The sequence below is a fragment of the Scyliorhinus torazame genome, chromosome 5 (genome assembly GCF_047496885.1).
Source record: "Scyliorhinus torazame isolate Kashiwa2021f chromosome 5, sScyTor2.1, whole genome shotgun sequence".
Taxonomy (NCBI): Eukaryota; Metazoa; Chordata; class Chondrichthyes; order Carcharhiniformes; family Scyliorhinidae; genus Scyliorhinus; species Scyliorhinus torazame.
Genome location: NC_092711.1, coordinates 257,818,694 through 257,838,236, shown reverse-complemented (window position 1 = coordinate 257,838,236; position 19,543 = coordinate 257,818,694).

The following is a 19,543-nucleotide window of genomic DNA, read 5'->3' as shown; positions in this document are numbered from 1 at the left end:
CCAGTTCGACAGCCACACAGGAGGATATAACAGTGCTGCCAGTGATTATGAGGGTTAATGTGTTGTCCTTAATTTCTACAACAGTGGATCCTTCTGGGCTGGAACCAGTGACATGGGACAGCATCTCACAGGTTACCATGCATTACTGCGTCAGCGAGGTCACAGAGACCCTGTACATAAGGAGAGATGAGTTCATTGTTTTCTCTCTCGCCAGATGGAAGCAGAAGAGTGGCCATTAGACTTTGCCAGGGTAGTGGTATTCCTGATGGTAAAGGATGCTATCAACTGCACACATGAGGCTGTGCAGGCATTGCATACTAATGAAGAGAGGAACCACCAATGCAAGAGCTACCATTCCAAAAATGTGCAGTTGTCATGCACCCATGCACAGTGAATGCCCAATATCCTGGCGGTAGCAATGATGATTTCATCCTGCGCCAGTTATTTATTCCTACCATTTTTGAACCTCTGCAGTGATGTCCTGAAACTGAGATGATTGACCTCTAACCACCACAACTGTCTTTCTTTGTGGCTATGACTCCAACCAGTGGAGTTATTCCCCCTGATTCCCATTGACTCCAGTTTTGCTAAGGCTTCTTGATGTCAGACTGGGTCAAATGCTGCCTTGATGTCTAAAGCAGTCACTCTCACCTCATCTCCGAAGTTCAGCTCTTTTGTCCAGTTTGAAGTAAGGCTGTAATGATGTCAGGAGCTGAGTGGCTCTGATGGAACCTAAACTCAGCATCAGTGAGCAGGTTGTTGCTAAGAAAGTGCCGTTTGATAGCACTGTCGATGACCCATTCCACCATTTTACTGATGATTGAGGGTAGACTGATGGAGTGGTAATTGACTGGGTATAAGACATACCTGGACAATTTTCCATATTGCTGGGTGTTGTAGCTGTTACTGGAAAATCTGTTGGCCTCCACCATTACTGAGGATGGGGATATTTGTGGACCCTCCTCCTCCAGTGAGTTTAACTGTCTACATCAATGGGAACGAAGTAGAAAGGGTCGAGAGCTTCAAGTTTTACGGTGACAATATCACCAACAACCTGTCCTGGTCCCCCCATGCCGACACTATAGTTAAGAAAGCCCACCAACGACTCTACTTTCTCAGAAGACTAAGGACATTTGGCATATCACCTACGACTCTCACCAACTTCGACAGATGCACCATTGAAAGCATTCTTTCTGTTTGTATCACAGCTTGGTATGGAGCCTGCTCTGCCCAAGACCGCAGGAAATTACAAAATGTAGCCCAGTCTATCACGCAAACCAGACTCCCATCCATCGACTCTGTCTACAGTTCCTACTACCTCGGAAAGGTAGCCAGCATAATTAAGGACCCCACGCACCCCGGACATACTCTCTTCCACCTTCTTCCGACAGGAAAAAGATACCAAAGTTTGAGGTCACGTACCAGCCGACTCAAGAACAGCTTCTTCCCTGCTGCCATCAGACTTTTGAATGGACCTACCTCGTATTAAGTTGATCTTTTCTCTACACCTTGCGAGAACTGTAACATTATATTCTGCAGTCTCTCCTTCCTTCCTTATGTATGGTATGCATTGTTTGTATAGCATGCAAGAAACAATACTTTTCACTGTATACTAATACATGTGACAATCATAAATCAAATCAAAATCAAAATCTTGGCTAAGGGCTTGGCAGGTTTTGGAGCGCATATCTTTAGTATTATTGCCAGAATATTATCAGGATCCATGGTCTTTGTAGTATCCAGTGCCTTCAGCAGTTTTTTGATGTCGTATGGAGTGGATCGAATTGGCTGAAGACTGCCATCTGTGATGCTGGGTCCTCCAGAGGAGGCCACGATAGATCATCAGCCTTCCTGGCTGAAAATTGTTGCAAATGGTTCAAACTCAGCTTTTGCATTGATGTGCTGACCTCCACCATCACAGAGGATGGGGATATTTGTGGACCCTCCTCCTCCAGTGAGTTTAACTGTCCAGCACCACTCACAACTGGTTGTGGCAGAACTGCAGAGCTTAGATCTGATCTGTTGGTTGTGAAATCACTTAGCTCTGTCTATTGCTTGCTGCTTATGCTTAGTTGGTAGACTGGGTCTGTGGCAAGTGGTGAGAGATCTATCAAGAGGATAAAAATGTTTGATCTCATTCTCACGGACCTGCCTGCTGCAGATGCACCTGTCCATGACAGTGGGACTGACCATTGCACCGTCCTTGTTCAAATAAAGTACCGTCTTTACATTAAGGATACCCTCCATTGTGTTGTGTGGCACCACCACTGTGCTCCGTGGGATAGATTTTGAAGAGACCTAGCAACTCAAGATTGGGCAACCATGAGCCCAGCAGCAGCAGCAGAATTGTACTCAACCACAATCTGCAACCTCATGGCAAGTCAGATCCCCCACTCTACCATTACCACCAATACAAGCATTCAACCCTGGTTCAATGAAGAATGCAGGAGGACATGCCAGGAGTAATACCATGCATGTTTAAAAATGAGTTGTCAACCTGGTGAAGCTACAACAAAGGACTACTTGCATGCCAGCGGCAATGTCCTTTAGCACTCAGCCAGCTCGGTCAGTATTGGTGCTACTGAGCCACTCTTGGTGATGGACATTGATGTTCCCCCACCCAGTGTACATTCCATGCCCTTGCCAATCTCAGTGTTTCCTCCAAATAGTGTACAACATGGAGGAGTACTAATCCATCAATTGAGGAGTTTGGTACATGGTAATCAGCAGGAGGTTCCCTTGCCCATATTTGACCTGGTGCCATGAGACTTCACGGGGCCCAATCGATGTTGAGGACTCCAAGGACAACTTTCTCCTGACTGTATACCACTGTGCCATCACCTCTGCAGAGTCTGTCCTCCTTGTGGAACAGGACAAATGCAATGATGGAGGTGGCTGGGACATTATCTGTAAGGCATGATTCTGTGAGTATGACCATGTCAAGCTATTGCTTGACTATCTGTGGGACAGCTGAGCCAATTTTATAACTCTGGTGGCTTGAGGCATGACGAGGGAAAATTCCAGTATAATGAAACAAATATATTTATAACAATCAAAGGTAAACTATACACAGGCATAGAGTACCTCAACAGGTTTTCACTGTCTTGCTCGAGGGTCCACTCTGACCGGGACCCCACTCCCAGGGCCCCGCGCTTTTCCCCCATTGATGGGTTCACATGCTCCCACATGATAGGCCTCGAGCCTGTCCTGTGTATCGCGAGGGCACGCCCCTTCAAGGAGCCACGCTTCAGCCCCTCAATAACCTATTTATTTAGAGGGCTGGTTTAGCTCAGTGAGCAGCGTGGGTTCAATTCCCGTACCGGCTGAGAATTCTGAATTCTCCCTCTGTGTACCCAAACAGGCGCCAGAATGTAGTGACTAGGGGCTTTCCACAGCAACTTCATTACGGTGTTAATGTAAGCTTATTTGTGACAATAAAAAGCTTTTTATTTATTTTATTATTTAGTTATTTAATTATTTATTATTATTTTATTTATTTATTTACAGAACAGGTAATATGCAGTAATTATATACAATAAAAAATGCTGAGAAACACAGGAGAGAGAGTCCACAATAGTTTATCACAATGTCAATCTGCAAGGGGACTTTCTGGGTCTCTTGGAGTGCCTTTGTCCCTCAGACCTGCCTCCTTGTCCTACCCCTGAGAATTAAAGACAATGGCAAAGAACAACTAACAAAAACTGCCAAGAAAATAGGTCATGATGAAGCATCAGTGGACAACGAGCAATTGAGGGATCTGCCTTCTGGAAGAGCACATATGAATGAACAAAGAGAGAGATTATATGTTAACATAGAGATTAATCAGCTAATATTTTTTTCACTTTTTCATACTTAATCTGCAGGCAAGTTCTCAGTATGGCTTTTGTGATGCATGGCTTGACAAAGGGCTTCCTTGGAGCATATCCCTACATTCCTCAACAATTCAAACAGAATGCTTAGCTGTTTTTATACTGGTCTTAACAGATTGCTACTGCTAATAGTTCCTGATATGCGCATCTCGGTAGAGACCCCAGAATAAACTTGTCTGATTTGCTTAAGGTTAAAAGCCTCGCACCCTACCAACCTCTGACAATAACAATTGTTTTTAATGATGGCCGGCACATAAGCCAGCCAATCACTTTGTTTTTTTCATTTTTTCCCCACTGTGAACTTGCTCCACACATTGACTTGCTGAGTTCATTACAGTGAGGCAGATTGTAAAACTGTCAAAATCTATACTTACTGAAATGACAGACTGAAAATGCATTGAAATGTAAAGAACTTGAATCATTTTCATGATGAAACATGGGTGACGTTAAAAAAAATACAAAATTATAAAACATAAACATGGATTGAAAATTTCTTCTAGGCTGTCTTGGGAAAAATCACATAAAATGTAATTTTAAAGATTTTGCCTTGCCCCAGTGGCCAAGGGTTCTCAGCATGAAAATGCACTTGAAGTGAACATTCATCAGCAAGATATATTAAATTAAAATGTTACCCCAGTACAGCAGGGGAAGTCCTTCTATTGCATGTCAAGACAAGTGTTTGTCTTATTGCACTTTATCTCTTATACACGCTGCTACCTTGAGTGGAAAGTGCAAAATTTGTGCTTTCTCATTAGTGTGTGTCAAACCCACCATTATTGGACCCAGATGAAGAATCAACTTCAATATAACTAGCTTGTTTACCAATTGTCTCAGATAAATGCTCAACTTGATACATTTTCAGTGCCAATAATTTACTTGATGGGCATCTCACTGAATCCAGAGGAGACAGTGGAGACATTGTTGATGGAATTTCTCTGGTGCTTTTATGTGTTGGCGATACACAGTCCAGGTCTCACTGCAGAACAGGAATGTGGTGACGACACCTACTCTGTACACTAGGATTTGTGTTGCCATGCGGAGGCCTTTGTTGTCAATCACTCACCGCCATGGTTTGTGGAAGACATAGCTGGTGCGGCTGATCTGGTGTTGGATTTTCTTTTGGCCTTTTGTTAGAGGTGACTGTTAAGGTTGGGGATGTGTTCAACATATATGGGAGGTGGAATATTTGGCTGACCAGGTATGAGTTTTGTTTTAGCAACATTCAAGGAAGCCAGGTATCTTGCATGAGGAATTGAAGAGATTGAGAGTGGCCTGCAAATCTGGCACAGATTGGGCAACATCTCCATGAAGGCACTTGCCAAAAAGAGGTTACTATATAGCAATCAGGAGTAGAATCCTAGTCTGATATTGCCCTCTCCTATGCAAAGAGCACTCAGATTAGTAGTGACGACTCCTCTGCATCAAACTGAGATTAGCACAATCAGGGTTTAAAGCCTAACATCTTCATTGTCTCTATGGTTAAGTAAAATACCAGGTAGTGCATTTAACTACTTTTGAAGAGTTCTCAAGAGAAAGAAAGAAAATGAGTAATTTCATCTTCAGTGACAATGCCAAAATTATAAAGTATACCTGTTGCTTGCATCATGATTCACTGTCAGTACTTTTTTCACACATCTGAGGCAGATGTTTCAAATAATGTTTAAAAAAAGCAATGGATTTAAAACTTGGGCGGGATTCTCCGACCCCCTGTCAGGTCGGAGAATCGGCAGGGGGTGGGGGGGAGGGGGGGTGTAAATCCCGCCCAGACACCGCCCGCGATATTCTGCGGTCCCCCCCCAAAATCCCGTCGACATGATTCACGCCGCGCGCCACACAGAATGGCGAGGACCAGCGCGACGCAATGGGCCCCGGGGCCGCCCCAATTCTCCGGGCCAGTTTGGCCGAAGTCCCGCCGACATGACCACGGGTCATGCCAGCATAAATCAAACCACGCATTTAACGGCGTCAACCAGCCATGCCAGGAACGTACCAGGGAGGTGGCGGAGGCTGCCGCAGAGGAGCGTGCCGCAGGGAGACAGGTGGCAGCCGCTCACGCTGGAGGGCCGCCCGCACGACAGGCCGAGGAGGAGAAACACGAGGAGGAGGTGGTGGTGGTGTCAAGGCGAAGGAGAGGCCCGATGAGGCCTCGTCGTCCCAGGACCTCACGGACCGGGCATGCAGGAGGAGACTCCGGATGAGCCGGGAATCCGTTGCCCATATCTGCCATCCCATGGCACACCTGGCACCGCGTGGCACTGGGGGAGGATACCCTCTCCCCGTGGCCGTCAAGGTTACGGTGGCCCTGAACGTTTATGCCACGGGGTCATTCCAGTCATCGAGTGGGGACCTGTCCGGCATCTCGCAGGCACCAGTGCATTGTGCAGTGACGGACACCCTGTATGCCATTGTGGACCGCGATATACAGTTCCCTGTGGACTGCGCCCACCAGGATGCTCGGGCAGCAGGATTCGCTGCTTTGGCCAGGATGCCCACGGTCCAGGGGGCGATCGATGGGATGCACGTCGCCGTGCGGCCAACTGTGGATAACAGGGGAAGGGGACCTATTCCATGAACGTGTAGGTGGTCTGTGACCACCGCATGAGGATCCTGCACGTCTGCGCCCAGTACCCGGACAGTGTACATGCCTCATTCGTATTGGTGCAATCTTTCATCCCCATCATATTCGAGGGACGTCCCCCCCCCCAGCTGAGGGGCTGGTTTCAGGGCAACAGGGGTTATCCGTTGCAGTCGTGGCTGATGATGCCTATACGGATGCCACAGACTGACGCGGAGAACCGCTACAATGATGCCCATGCAGCAACCAGGAGTGTGATCGAGAGATTCTTTGGGCTGCTGAAGATGCGCTTCAGGTACCTGGACGGCTCTGGAGGGGCCCTCTAGTACCCGTCAGATAGGGTCGGCCACATCGTTGTGGTCTGCTGCGTCCTGCAGAGGGGCGATGTGCTGGAGGCAGAGGAGGGGGAGGAAGAGGAGCAGCAAGATGAGGCGCAGACCTCCCCAGATGAGGAGGATGTTCAGGACAGACGGGCTGGACATGGACCCAGAACGGGTCCCAGCACCTCCTCCTCCCTTGGGGTGCCCGATGGCCCTCGTGCCTCTACATGGGTCGGGGATGCGAACGGACCGGGCATCCGACGCCCCCCCAACACCTGGTGCTGCCAGTCCTGGAGGCCCGCCCTGGTATCAACAAGGGTCTGCAGGTTTGCAGCCATGGAGCTCAGGGAGTTGACCATCCCTGTCTGAGTCTGGGCGACGCTGGCCAGCACCTTGGCAATGGCGCCGATGCCCTCAGCGATGGCCTGCTGAAATTGGGCCATGGCTTGCTGGGACTGGGCCACAGCATGGAGCGTCTCTGCGATCTGCTTCTGGCTCTGGCTCATGGCTGCCTGTGAGAAGGCAGCCATGTCCTGGGCCACGGACGCCGCCTGCACGGAAAGCCCCAGGACTTGCATACTGTGACCCATGTCTGACACGGTCGCACCCATTGCCTCCACCGCGGACGCCACCCGTGCGGTGTCGGCCAGGGTGGCACGTATGACCGGCACCACTACCTGCTCCTGGACGCGGGTGGACTCCTCCACCTGCATCTGCAGTTGCCGCAAGCCGGCCATCACCCCCTTCAATCGTTCCTTGGTCCGTGACTGCACGGGTATATGGGGTGGGTGTGGTAACTCCAGGACCCGTCTGGGCAGCAGATGGTTGCCTGCACCGGACTGCCCTCTGACCGTCCAGCCCCTCGGCTGCTCCTGCCTCCACCTGCTGTACCGGGACGGCTGCGTTGTGCGCACCAGTTAGTATCACAGATGCCTCATCGCTAAAGTGCCCAACCGAGGTGAGTGTCTCTGCGATGGTGGAGGGTGTAGGAGATACAGTGGCGTAGTGTCGTGCACCTCATCCGACCCGAAGTCGGGGGTCCCCTGGAGTGGTGATTCCTGTCCATCCATCCCCTGTGTGTCGGTGTCCGGGGCGGCGGTGTCCGGGGCGCCGGTATCCAGGGCGCCGGTGCCCTGGGCGCCAGTGCCCTGGGCGGGTCTGCCCTGGGCGGGTGTGTCAATACCTATATAAAAATTTCAGAGGACTAATTTAATTAATGCTTGCCGAGATCATGCTGCTTATCACAGGGTGACCTTCTTCTTATGGCTTGAATAATGTTGAATGTATAAAACACGATGAACTTTAAAGGAGGATGCAAGCAAATTAATCCATAAACAAAGTCAACTGCCTTCACCACAGAATTCAAAAGCATTGAATGAAAATCTACCAAAGTTTCAAATAGTAATGAGAAAATTCTTAACGAATCGAGAGATATTTAGGAGAACAGGGAGACAGGTTTTAAATTTGGAGAAACCCATTAAAATCCAAATTGGATTCTGATGTTTCTGCAGAGATGTTGCAATGCGAAAGCAAGGATATAGTGATGTGTCTGAGCGGGGTATTTGTTAGTTTTCTTACTGGGCCTTTTAAAAGGAATCCGGTTTGATTTTAATATTTCCTTCAGCCAGTATAACCATACTTTTTTTTTATAAATAATGATATAATTCTCTTGATTACATCTGACCCAGTAAAGAGAGACACTGCAAAACTTTACCCCTGAGCACTAGTTCTTCAGCACTACAGTTACTGCTTTGCATGCTAAATGGTTTCCATGTCCTATTCACACAATTCAGGTGAGGAGCACACTGGATACCATTTTGATGAGGGTGTTAGTGCAGGGTTTAGGAACAGATTGTGGCATCAGTCAGTGGATAATACTGATTTGATGCTAGCATTGCTATTTTGAACCTCAATGTTCTAGTTGTGCGGCCTGCAGATGGATGACCTCAAGTAGCTATGGCCCTAGAGAGTTCGGCTTCAAGCTGGAGAACGTCAGCATAGGTGGCAGCAGCCTGAGGTGGCTGGTTGCCAGGCAGCAACATGGAAATACAGAAAATCGGAGCAGGAGGAAGCCATGTAGCACTTCGTGCCTGTTCCGCCATTCATTATGATCATGGTTGATCATCCAACTCAATAGCCTCATCCCACTTTCCTCCCAGATCCGTTGATCCCTCCGCCCTAACCTCTAAATCTAACTGGGCGTTTCTGGAGTAACATTAGTGCCAGGATGAAATTTGTTGTCCAGAGAGAGGAGAGCAGGTTCATATTCAATGGAGTCATTGTCATTCTTGTGCCTCAGCAATCTGAGCAATGTGTTGGAGAACTGATTTATCGATTGCTATGAGGGCCTGCAAGCTCTTTTGAACACTGCCCCAGTTTGAGTCTGCATCGCAGCAAGCTGTTTTTGAATAGCAATAGTTTGAGCTTCCACTGCAGCACTGACTTTGGATAGTTTCTGCTTGTGCTGCAATGGAAGACCATAAGACATAGGAGCGGAAGTAAGGCCATTCGGCCCATCAAGTCCACTCCACCATTCAATCATGGCTGATTTCAACTCCATTTACCCGCTCTCTCTCCATAGCCCTTAATTCCTCGAGAAATCAAGAATGTATCAACTTCTGTCTTAAAGACACTCAACGTCCCGGCCTCCACCGCCCTCTGTGGCAATGAATTCCACAGACCCACCACTCTCTGGCTGAAGAAATTTCTCCTCATCTCTGTTCTAAAGTGACTCCCTTTTATTCTAAGGCTGTGCCCCTGGGTCCTAGTCTCCCCTGCTAATGGAAACAACTTCCCTACGTCCACCCTATCTAAGCCATTCATTATCGTGTAAGTTTCTGAGGAAGCTGAGGCAATCAGCAATCAGCCATCAAAAACTGTATCATGGTTGGATCGACAAACGTGGTAATGGAATTGGACTCTGTGCAAAGCCCTGTGCCAAGTTGTTTCCAGACTCCTCCATATTTTTTAACAGTGGCAACAGGCTATCTGCCAACATACTGTCCTCTGAGGATAGATTGACTAGGTTAGGATTGTTCTCCCTGGAGTGCAGAAGAATGAGGGGGATAACATTTTAACAGGACTAGACCGGGTAGATTCAGGGAAGCTGGTCGAGTCCAGAACCAGGGGTCATAATCTGAGGATTCAGTGTTATCCATTTTGGACAGAGATGAGGAGACATTTCTTCCTCAAAGAGTGGTGAGCCTGTGGAATTCATCACCACAGGAAGTAGTTGATGTTAAAACATTGAATATATTCAAGAGGCGGCTAGATATAGCACTTGGAGTGAATGGGATCAAAGGTTATGGGGAGAAAGCAGGATTAGGCTTTTGAGTTGGATGATCAGCCATGATCGTGATAAATGGCAGAGCAGGCTTGAAGGGCCAAAAGGCCTCCTCCTGCTCCTAACTTCTATGTATGTATTTCTGAGTGATGCACAATCAATTGCACAAAGACTAAAGTTGGGTACAACTGTGGCTTTATTACAGTCAGATGCGTGGCCGCCTACTGCAGCTGGCGAAATGGCAGGGCACTGGAGATCGTACATATTTATACAGTTCTCCGTGGGCAGAGCCAGCCGGCAGGAGCTACCGGCGAACCTGTAGTGCAGGTCCTACCTTACATCTCCTATTACAGTGGTTCACCACATTCACCCCCTGTTAAAAATGAGTCCTGCGGGGTGACATGAAACTATATATAATTAGTGCAATTATGTACAGTGGTAGGGAAAGAAAAGTCCATGTTGACAGTCTGGAGTCCGTCAAAGGTTCAGCCGGTGCGGTGCTTTGGTGCTTCGTTGGGAGCGGCTTAATGGTGGTGGCGACGTTGGTGCTGGCAGTGGTGGAGGTGGCACCAATGGCGGTGGTGGCGGTGCTGATGCTGGCCAGTCATCGGTGAACTCCGGGAGAGTGCAGAAGTCTTCTTAGTCCTCTTGTGTGGAAAAGAGGGGGGGGGGGTCTGGTGGGGTCAATATTGGCGGCGTGGTGGGAGGTGGGGGGGGTGCATTGGTGGGGGGGGGGGGGGGTGTTGGGGTGGAACCTGACGGTGTCAGGTCCCTGAGTGAGACAGTGTCTTGGCAGCCGTCGGGGAACTCAACGTAGGCATATTGAGGGTTGGCGTGGAGCAGGTGAACCCTGTCCACCAAGGTGTCTGCCTTGTGGAGTCGGACGTGCCTACGGAGAAGGACCGGTCCTGGAGCAGCGAGCCAAGTCGGGAGCGACACCCCGGATGTGGACTTCCTGAGGAAGGTAAAAACACGTTCATGGGGTGTGTTATTAGTGGCGGTGCACAATAGTGACCCGATGGAGTGTATATCGTCAGGGAGGACCTCCTGCCAGCGAGAGGCTGGGAGGCCCTCCAAACTGTCCCGTTCTACTTGCCCGTTTCCTCGGGGGTTGTAGCTGGTCATCCTGCTGGAGGCTATACCCCTGCTGAGCAGGAACTGACGCAGCTCATCGCTCACGAATGACGATCCCCTGTCACTGTGGATGTAGGCGGGGAAACCGAACAGAGCGAAGGTGGTGCTGAGGGCCTAGATGACGGTGGCAGATGTCATATCGGGGCATGGGATGGCGAAGGGGAATCTGGAGTACTCATCCACCACACTGAGAATGTACGTGTTATGGTCGGTGGAGGGGAGGGGCCCTTTGAAATCCACGCTGTGGCGTTCAAAGGGGCGGGAAGTCTTCACCAGGCGCGCACGGTCTGGCCAGGAGAAGTGCAGCTTGTACTCCGCACAGACCTGGCAGTCCCTGGTGACTGTCCTTACTTCCTTGACGGAGTAGGGCAGATTGCGAGCTTTGACCAGGTGGTACAATCAAGTGACCCCCGGGTGACAAAGGCTGTCGTGTAGGGACCGGAGTTGGTCCACTTGTGCGCTGGCACATGTACCTCGGGAGAGGGCGTCTTGGGGCTCGTTGAGTTTACTGGGGCGGTACAAGATCTCGTAATTTTAGGTGGAGAGCTCGATTCTCCACCGCAAGATTTTATCATTTTGATCTTGCCCCGCTGTGTGTTATTGAACATGAAGGCGACTGACCGTTGGTCCGTAAGGAGAGTGAATCTCTTACCAGCCAGGTAATGCCTCCAATGCCGCACTGCGTCAACGATAGCTTGGGCCTCCTTTTCGACGAATGAGTGTCGAATTTCAGAGGCATGAAGGGTGCGGGAAAAGAATGCCACGGGTCTGCCTGCCTGGTTTAGAGTGGCGGCAAGGGCGACGTCTGAAACATTGCTTTCTACTTGGAAAGGCAGTGACTCGTCCACTGCGCACATCCCGGCCTTGCCGATGTCTGCTCTGACGCGGGCGAAAGCGTGTTGTGCCTCGGCCGCGAGGGGGAATTGGGTGGTCTGGATGAGTGGGCGGGCCTTGTCCGCATAGTTTGGGACCCACTGAGCATAGTAGGAAAAGAACCCCAGGCAGCGTTTGAGGTCCTTGGGGCAGTGGGGGCCTGGTGGAAGTTCCATGAGGGGGCGCATGCAGTCGGGGTCGGGCCCGAGGAGTCCGTTTTGGACTACATAGCCGAGAATGGCTAACCAGGTCGTGCTGAACACACACTTCTTTGTTGTAGGTCAGGTTGAGAAGAGTGGCAGTGCGGAGGAATTTATCGAGGTTGGCATCATGGTCCTGCTGGTCATGGCCGCAGATGGTGACATTATCCAAGTACGGGAAGGTGGCCCGCAAACCGTACTGGTCGACCATTCGGTCCATCTCTCTTTGGAAGACCGAGACCCCATTTGTGACACCGAAAGGGACCCTAAGGAAGTGGTAGAGGCGACCGTCCGCCTCGAAGGCAGTGTATGGTCAGTCCGACTTCCGGATGGGGAGCTGGTGGTAGGCGGATTTCAGGTCAATTGTTGAGAAGACCCGGTACTGCGCAATCTGATTGACCATATCAGATATGCGTGGGAGGGGATACGCGTCGAGCTGCGTGTACCGATTGATGGTCTGGCTGTAGTCCACGACCATTCCTGTGTTTCTCCCCAGTTTTAACCACTACCACTTGGGCTCTCCAGGGGCTGTTGCTGGCCTCGATAATACCCTCCTTAAGCAGCCGCTAGACTTCGGACCTGATGAAGGTCTTGTCTTGGGTGCTGTACCGTCTGCTCCTAGTGGCAATGGGCTTACAATCCGCAGTTAGATTAGCAAAAAGGGAGGGGGGATCGACCTTGAGGGTCGCGAGGCCGCAAACAGTAAGGGGGGGTAAGGGCCCACCGAATTTGAGCGTGAGGCTCTGGAGGTTGCACTGGAAGTCCAGTCCCAACAGGAGTGCAGCGCATAGATTAGGAAGGACATAGAGGCGGAAGTTACTGAATTCTATGCCCTGGACCGTAAGGGTGACTGTACAAAAACCTCGGATCGGGTCGGAGTGGGATCCGGATGCTAGGGAGATCCTTTGATTGGTAGGGTGGACCGCGAGGGAGCAGCGCCTTACCGTATCTGGGTGAACAAAGCTTTCGGTGCTCCCGGAGTCCAGCAGGCACGAGGTCGCGTGGCCGTTGATTTTAACCGTCGTCGACGCGGTGGCCAGATTGTGCGGGCGAGATTGGTCCAGCATCATCAAAGCTAGCTGCGGGTAGCCATCGGATGCTTTGGGTGGCGACCATGTGCGGTTCCGATGTCGGGATGTCCAGAGACCTTGTGGGGGACAAGATAGTGGCGCCCCGGTGTGCACATTGCGGAGTCGGGACAAGATGGCGGCGCCCATAGTGCGCATATTGCGGGGTCGGGACAAGATGGCAGTGCCCATGGGGCGCATGTGGCCGAAGGGAGACAAGATGACGGCACCCATTGGTCGCACATGAACCCGGGAGGAGAAGATGGCCCTTTTTACTGCAGGCTTTACAAACGGCAGTGCGGGCTGGGCAGTGTTGGCGGGGGTGCTTCTGCTGACCGCAGAAGTAGCAGCGGGGACCCCTGGGGTGCACGGATCAGCGTGAGGCAGGCAGGGCCCCGGCTGAGGAGGTTGTCGGCGAGGTCCCGGAGGGGTAGGAAGTAGAAGGGTGGGCAGCGCGGCGGGAGGGGTACGATTGTATGTTACGGGATGCGATCGTCATGGAGAGTGCCAAGGTTTTTGTCTCTGCCAGTTCGAGCGTGGCCCCTTCCAGTAATCGTTCTCGGATGCGGTCCGACGCAATCCCCGTCATGAAGGCATCACGCATGAGGAGATTCGCGTGTTCGGCGGCCGTGACGGCCTGACAGTCACAGTCCCGGATGAGTGGAATTAGGGCCCGCCAGAAGTCTTCGATGGACTCACCAGGTAGTTGCGAGCGGGTGGCGATTACATGACTGGCGAAGAGCGTGTTCGCCTTCTGCGCCGTGTAGTGTTCCTTAAGGAGTTCCATAGCTTTTGTGTAATTCGTGGCGTCTTGGATCAATGGGAATACGCTGGAGCTCAGTCTGGAGAACTTGACGTTTATCTTCTGATCCTCCGTTGGCTCGGGGTCCGCAGCCTTGATGTAGGCCTCAAAACATGCTCGCCAGTGAGTAAAGTCTTTTCTGGCGTCGGCCGAGTGCGGATTCAGCTGCAGGCGATCGGGCTTAATTCTGATATCCATTCTGTGGAAAATCTGACTGTAATAAATTGATGCACGATCAATTGCACAAAGACTAAAGTTGGGTACAACTGTGGCTTTATTACAGTCAGATGCGTGGCCTCCTGCTGCAGCTGGCGAAATGGCAGGGCACTGGAGGTCATGCATATTTATACAGTTCTCCGTGGGCGGAGCCAGCCAGCAGGAGCTACTGTAGTGAACCTGTAGTGCAGGTCCTACCTTACATCTCCTATTACAGTGGTTCACCACACTAAGCATACCTATTAGCCTATTCCTGTACACTGTCCTATCAAATTCCTTACCTGAATGCCTTGCAGCAGATCTTGTGTGCAGCCTTGCTCTGTGACAAGCTGACACCTGCACTATCCTTTCCCCATACTGGTTGTACGCCATTTGTGCTCAGAGATTCATCTTGTGTAGATTCTGGATATCTGAAAGGACAAAGGCACAAGGATAGGGATGAAGTGAGGGGAGGTGGGGTGCGAAGGTGGCATTAAGAGGCTCATACTTACATTATCAGCTGCTTTTAAATCAGAACAGAATGTGGGTTCTGGGGAAGTAGGTTGTAAGAAGGAGGATTTGATAGGGGCATACCATCGTCTTTGATACTTGGAGAACCGCTATTGGCCATGGCCTCAGTTGTTTCATATGTTGGCTGTGTGAGTAACCATGGTTTGACTCAAAATGGCTATTTCAAACTGTTTTATTTACACTATGTACACTATGATAAACTATAAGGTAGGTGCATCACTCTTATGTATGGACTATTCCATCTGCTCCAGAGCCTCTACCTCATGGTTGCTAATGTCATTGTTACATTATGATACACATAATTAACTCATCACCAACAAGAAAGAACCCAACCATCTCCCTTTGACATTCAACGGCATTACCATTTCCGAATCCCCCACAATCAACATCCTGGGAGTTACCATTGACCAGAAACTGAACTGGACTAGCCATGTAAATGTTGCCGTTACAAGGGCAGGTCAGAGGCTAGGAATCTTGCATCAAGTAACTCACCTCTTGATTTCCCAAACCCTTCCCACCATCTCCAAGGCACAACTCAGGAGTGTGATGGAATACTCTCGGTCATAAACTGGGCTTAAGCAGCTCGACTCCTTTCCAGACCTTATAATACTCTCCACTTGTCTGGATGAGTGCAGCTCCAACAACACTCAAGAAGCTTGACAACATCCAAGACAAAGCAGCCTGTTTAATTAGCACCCAATCCACCACCTCCTACAGCCATTCCTTCGACCACCGAAGAACAGTTTATTGCAGTAACTCTCCAAGCCTCCTTTGACAACACCTTCCAAAACCGTGACCTTTATCACCAAGAAAGATAAGGGTAGCGGACGCTTGGAAACACCACCACCTACAAAGTCCCCTCCAAGCCATACCATCCTGACTCACAACTATATTGCCGTTCCTTCACTGTCACTGGGTCAAATTCATGGAACTTCAACCCGAACAGCACACTGACTAGAGGGGTTCAGGATGGTGACTAACTGCCACCTTCTCAGGGGTATTAGGGATCAGCAATAAAAATGTTGACCCAGCCAGTGAAGCCCACATCCTATGAAATTGGCCTGCATGTCTATCTGCTCTGTTTACCTTCTGAGAGTTTGTCTGGAGGGCCTTCTCCTGTGGATAAGAGGGATTTTGACCTCCTGAACTAGGACCTCCAATGCCAGATTGGGAGTCTTGGATCCCACTTTCTGCTATGTTGTACCATTCCTGTGTCTTTCCCAGGAATAATTCATTGAGCAATTTATTCCAGAACCTGTTTCAACCAATATCGACCTCCCCTTTAAGAGTTACAGATTTGCTTTAAATAGTGCAGGTGGGCCTGAACTCATGCTAATCTCCCATGATTTTGAACCCACCAGTCAGGCAGCAGGCAATCTACAGCGTGCCTAAAACTGGCTGCATGCTACCAGCATGTAAATGAGCAGTTACCATAATGTCTTGTGCTGCCTGTATTGAAATGAACAATATGAAGCCTTATTCACACACTGTGATCTTCATACGCATTTTCAGGCCTTATCCAATCTTTCCTCCATAATTTATGCCTCCTTTGACAGAGATACACAACTTCCTCAGTTTGCAGCATACCATTGTTACATTGAAGTCAACACAAAGCCAATATGGCCTGTAAATTTCTCACAATCTCTGGTGGATTACTCTTGAGGGACTACCTCCGCTGAAATTCCAAAGCCCTGTCTCGCCCAACTCTCTACTCTCAGGCTGGGTGAGACAGGAGCAGCGAAGAGTGTCCCCAGCTGCATCAGTGTGGAGAAAGTGGAGTGTAGAAAGGAAAGACATGGCCCTTTTTACAGCACAAACCATTGTTTGTTGGGTGTTCCCAATTGTTAAAGCGACAATTTAAAAGGAGAAGGTGAGTTTGAACAAAATTAAGTGGGAGACACCGACTCAGACAAAGCGAAGGGTGGAGGGGTGTGCCTCCTCATCAACTCCTCCTGGTGCTTGGATGTGGCAACCCTGGTGACCTACTGCTCCCCAGATCTGGAATACCTGACCGTGAAGTGCCGCCCATATTATCTTCCATGTGAGTTCACTTCAGCCATTATCACAGCGGTCTACATTCCACCCCAGGCAGAAGTGAGGAAGGCGCTGGATGAACTATACACAGTTATAAACAACAACGAAACAGAACACCCGGAGGCCTTGTTCATCGTGGCCGGAGAATTCAACAAGAACAACCTCAAGAGTGTACTGCCAAAATTCCACCAGCACATCTCCTGTCCCACTAGGGGCGACAACACTCTTGACCACTGCTACTCAAAAATCAAGGGCGCCTACCGTTCCATCCCCCGACCGCACTTTGGGAAATCAGACCATAAGACGGTGCTCCTTCTCCCGGCATACAAGCAGAAACTCAAGCGGGAGAATCCAGCTAAGAAGGTTGTGCAGGGCTGGTCCGAGGAGACAGAAGAGCTCTTACGTGACTGCTTAGAGACAGTGGACTGGTCCATATTTACGAACTCAGTGACCAACTTAAATGAGTATGCCACCACCGTCACAGGCTTCATCAGCAAATGTGTGGATGACTGCATGCCAAAGAAAGCAGTACGTACGTTCCCCAACCGGAAACCATGGCTCAATCGCGAGATTGACTCCCTACTGAAGGACAGATCTGAGGCGTTCAAGACAGACGACCCTGACCTATACAAGAAATCCAGGTACGACCTCCGCAAAGCCATCCGAGATGCCAAGAGAGACTATCAAACCAAGCTAGAGTCACAGACAGACTCTCGGCGGTTGTGGCAAAGAGTAAACAACATAACGGGCTACAAAGCGAAGCCGAACAGTATCTCTGGCAGCAGCGCACCCCTCCCCGATGAACTCAATGCATTCTATGCTCGACTCGAGCAGGTAACCAACAATCCGCTGTCGAGTGCCCCAGCAGCCCATAATTCACCCATACCCACCATCACAGCTTCCGAAGTCAGATTGGCCTTCCTGAAAGTGAACCCTCAGAAGGTGACGGGCCCGGACGGGATCCCTGGTCGTGCACTCAGAGCCTGCGCGGACCAGCTGGCAGAGGTATCCGCGGACATCTTTAACCTGTCCCTTCTCCACTCCGAGGTCCCCACCTGCTTCAAGAAGACCACCATCATACCAGTACCAAAAAAGAACCAGGCAACGTACCTCAATGACTACCGTCCAGTGCCCTGACTTCAGTCGTAATGAAGTGCTTCGAGAGGTTGATCATGAAGTGCATCACCTCCATACTCCCAGAACGCCTTGATCCACTGCAACCTGTCCATATCAGATGCCATTTCCCTGGCCCTACACTCATCCCTAGAGCATCTCAAAAACAAGGACTCATACATCAGACTCCTATTTATTGACTACAGCTCCACCTTCAACACCATAATCCCAGCCAAGCTCATATCAAAGCTCTAAAACCTAGGACTTGGCTCCCCACTCTGCAACTGGATACTCGATTTTCTGACCAACAGACCACAATCAGTAAGAATGAACAACAACACCTCCTCCACAATAGTCCTCAACACCGGGGTCCCGCAAGGCTGCATACTTAGCCCCCTACTCTACTCCCTGTATGCACACTACTGCATGGCAAAACTTGGTTCCAACTCCATCTACAAGTTTGCTGACGATACGACCATAGTGGGCCGGATCTCGAATAACGACGAGTCAGCATACAGAAGAGAGATGGAGAACCTAGTGGAGTGGTGTAGCGACAACAATCTCTCCCTCAATGCCAGCAAAACTAAAGAGCTGGTCATTGACTTCAGGAAGCAAAGTATTGTATACACCCCTGTCAGCATCAACGGAGCCGAGGTGGAGATGGTTAGAAGTTTCAAATTCCTAGGGGTGCACATCTTCAAAAATCTGTCCTGGTCCACCCACCTCGACGCTACCACCAAGAAAGCACAACAGTGCCTATACTTCCTCAGGAAACTAAGGAAATTCAGCATGTCCACATTAACCCTCATCAACTTTTACAGATGCACCATAGAAAGCATCCTATCGGGTTGCATCACCAGCCTGGTATGGCAACTGCTCAGACCAGGACCGCAAGAAACTTCAGAGAGTCGTGAACACCGCCCAGTCCATCACACAAACCTGCCTCCCATCCATTGACTCCATCTACACCTCCCGCTGCCTAGGGAAAGCGGGCAGCATAATCAAAGATCCCTCCCACCCGGCTTACTCACTCTTCCAACTTCTTTCATCGGGCAGGAGATACAGAAGTCTGAGAACACGCATGAACAGACTCAAAAACAGCTTCTTCCCCACTGTCACCAGACTCGTAAATGACCCTCTTATGGACTGACCTCATTAACACTACACCCTGTATGCTTCATCCGATGCCAGTGCTTATGCAGTTACATTGTATATGTTGTGTTGCCCTATTATGTATTTTTTTTTATTCCCTTTTCTTCCCATGTACTCAATGATCTGTTGAGCTGCTCGCAGAAAAATACTTTTCACCGTCCCTCGGTACAAGTGACAATAAACAAATCCAATCCAGACGAGTGATAGAGTTGGACAAGGGATAGAGTTGGACTAGGGGTGGAATCCGATGGGGGTTGGGGCAGAGGCGGACGCAGTGGGCTGGTGTCAGATGGTGGGGTGGAGTTGTACCGTGGTGGCGGAGTCGGAATGGGACAGATGCCTGTGGGTGTGGAATCAGAAGGGGATGGCGGAATTAGACTTGGAGTAAAGGCAGA